This window comes from Ixodes scapularis, unplaced genomic scaffold (assembly GCF_016920785.2).
Source record: "Ixodes scapularis isolate PalLabHiFi unplaced genomic scaffold, ASM1692078v2 ptg001131l_1___fragment_3__unscaffolded, whole genome shotgun sequence".
In the NCBI taxonomy this organism is placed as follows: domain Eukaryota; kingdom Metazoa; phylum Arthropoda; class Arachnida; order Ixodida; family Ixodidae; genus Ixodes; species Ixodes scapularis.
In genome coordinates this window covers 46900-50155 of record NW_024610104.1, presented here as the reverse complement: position 1 = coordinate 50155, position 3256 = coordinate 46900, and the positions used below count along the sequence as shown (strand labels likewise).

General features: G+C 39.0%; 1 long non-coding RNA gene across 1 annotated transcript; it reads left to right on the top strand.

Annotated features, from left to right (window-relative positions):
- Positions 1-240: 240 nt before the first annotated feature.
- Positions 241-1555, top strand: LOC115322407. Its single transcript, XR_003918966.1, has 3 exons — positions 241-251; positions 602-702; positions 1516-1555. It is a non-coding gene; the product is annotated as an uncharacterized LOC115322407 (long non-coding RNA).
- The last annotated feature ends 1701 nt before the right edge of the window (positions 1556-3256 follow it).

Below are 3256 nucleotides of genomic sequence, written 5' to 3'. Positions count from 1 at the left end.
AAGTTGGTTTCACTGCTTAGTGCCTGCCAGAATGAATCTGAGTTACCTGCACTGCGCTTATGTATAACTCATAGTTTGCTGAAATCGGGAGGTTTCGTTTGTCATTGCATTCTGTTCAGAACCTAATCACATTCCACTTTTTTTTTCCAGGTTCTGTAGTTTTCCGTATGGACTTGATTGCTCTGGAAGTTAGAGATTACCTTCCACATAAAAGCTGGACATGGCCCACTAATTTTTTCCCAAGAATAAAGGTATGAACAGGTTTTACTCCGTATTGCATCTTATGTGCACTTGATTGAAATTTCTTACTAACACGGTGTGTAATTATCTCTGAGAGACACAGTTTGTTTGACAGCATGCTTGAAGAAACTCATTGATTGCAGCAATTTTGTCTTCGAAGGCATTTTCGGACTTCCCTTGTTAATTCGTAGCATAAGTCTCAAGTTGGTTTTGGTGTCTAGTTCCCGCGAGGAGTTAAGCTGAGGCTCTTGCAATGCGCTTACGTGTAACTCACAGTTTGCAGAAATTGGGAAATTTATTCTGTCATCGCACTCTGTTAATAATCTAATCACATTCCATATTTTCTGTTTTGCTTTTCTAGGATCTGTAGTTCTTCATATGGACTTTATTGCTCTGAAAATCAGATTGCCTTCTACATGAAAGCTGGAAATGGGCCACAAATTATTTCTTGAGGAAAAAAAGGTATGAACATGTTTTACCTAGTACTGTATCTTGTGTGCACTTGCTTCAAATTTCTAACAGTGTTTAAGCACCTGCTAACCGCTGGGATGCGCAGTTGGCGTTAACTCTTGAAAGTAACTTGGGCCCACAACCTAATCACATTTTATGGGCGCTAGATATTTAATTTGAATTGTTCCGGCATCAAAAATTAGTTGGCGTGTTCTCCGTAACTTGCGGCACCAGAAAGCTGCAACTCTCAATCACTGAGCTGCACGTCAGGCGTGACAACGGGAACCATTCACACATTAAAAATTAGTTGCCGTGTTATCCACACCTTGCAGCAACGGCTAGAGCCGGTTGAACTGCTAGCTGCAATGATCTAATAAAACGGACGTCTCAGTGAACAATAATTATATTAGTAAAATGCTATATTTATTGTTCACTGAGGAGTCCATTTTGTTAAGTCACTGCAGCTAGCAGTTCAACAGGCTCTGGCCGTTGCTTCAAGGTGTGAACAACACGCCAGCTAATTTAAACGATTCCCGCCGTCACAAGTTACGGAAAACATGGCAGCTAATTTTTGATGCCGGAACAATTCCCGTATCCGTGCATCACGTCCGGTACAGTGACTGAGAGTTACAGCTGTCTGCCATGCTTCTACGGGTCAAGTTACGGGGAAAACCGTAGGGCCTCATTACTCTCATGCACGTAATACAAAGTTAATGCTGTGACCGTGATGGAAGACAACGGTAATTGTACCGGCATCAAAAATTAGCTGGCATTTTCTACTAATTTGACGGAATTTGTTTTTACAGTGAATGTACTTTTTGTCAGGATCCGATGAGCTTGGATTGTGTCTAACTCTGGACCGGGAATCTTCGACAAGTCCAGCGTGTAATCGACGGCGAAAGGCCCTGTACAGCGCTATTTGTAAGTGCTTTTTATTCTAATAGTCCATGAAAGACGTTATGATTGGTTACTTTTGTGTTCGAAGTCAAGTTTATTTCATTTTTGCTGTTCAAATATGGCTGTCTTCTTGGCGGTAGATGTGCGCTGTAGTAAAGTCCTCCCAGTAGGTCCAAAGCCGAATGCCACAGATCGTTGAGTTAGTCCTTATTTGCCAAGATTCGGCTTGTTGGGTGCGTGTGGAGTGTCAGTTACGTCACTGCGATATGTGAATGTATTTGCCAGTAATTGTCTTTAGTCGACGATTTCTTTTTATATGACTGATTTATTTTAAATTCTTGATTCATTCAAATGTAATGTTCTTTCCTATAACAGGGTATTTATTCGACTTAATTTAGTAGTACATTTGACGGTGGTGAGCTGAAGAGGAAGGCCAGCGGTTTGATTTTTAACTTGTAAATGATATGAAGGCAATATGGGTACGTTTATGACTACATATTTCTGTGCCGCAAATACCGTAAGCCTTAAAACATTTTTTTTTTGTTTTCAAATCAACATAGAAATGTAGGTGTTAACTTAAATGGCGAGGTTGTAATTATCAGTTCTTAAAAACCGGTGAAAGGAAAAAAAAGTTTTTTTTTTTAAAGTCTGGTTGGGGCACGCGTGTAAAAAAAATTGAAGTGAAAAAAAATTTTATTTTAGAGAAATATTGGTGGCGCGAGGTGCCTTGCAACTAAGTCAATAGTCACCTCCTTTCAACTGCTTTTCTCTTAGCATTCGGGCGTGCGGAGGAGAGGTGAATCGGCTTCGCCTTTACGTTGAGGTGGAAACAACAAATGACCATCTCGTTGAGGTGGAAAGAGCAAATGACCATTCTGTCATGTCGTGGACTTTGCCCGCATAATTTCAAATCAATCTTTTGCCGTCAATATTGCTCTAATTTTTTTTTTTTTTTTTCGCATAAAAGTTATTTTTTGACACGCGTGTCCCAACCAAACTGCTTAAAATATTTTTTTTTCAAAGCCTTTTTAAGGTTAGATGAAGGGCTGAGGGTCACTATGATGTTGCAGGGTTCGACTTAAGCAATTTATAGATTCACCTTCCTACTATTTGAAAAAGAGAAAAAAGAGCTCTAAATTTGACCTTGCAATGCAATGCATTCAGAGTGGTGCAACCAGTTCATTCACATGCAACGAGAAATTTAGAGCCCACATCTATTGTGCAGCTAGCTGCATGATGAAGTGGCACACATGAACAGCTTGCTGACTATCTCGTAGTGTCGGTTGTGGCGGAGCTTAAGCATGCCACGATGCATTCTTTGTTTTGACATGTGGCACATTTATCAATTATTTTAACTCTTGCGAATCAAAACCTGTGTGTTCTTGGGTTGGGCTACTTTTATATTTATATACATTTAGAATTTGTGCATTTTAGTATGTATAATTGTTTTTTTTAAGGTTAAAATGTACTTTATGGCAAATTAGCTCCTTGTAGAGTTGAAATTACATTGAATTAATGGTCTCCCCAAACTGAGATGTTACATGAATTCGCTAGCTTTTTTTTTTTTTTTTTTTTTGTAAAGTTGTAAAATAAACTATAATATACGGCAGTCAGCACTGAACCACAATAGATTGTTCACACTAACTAATCTATAAAAACTTGGACGAGT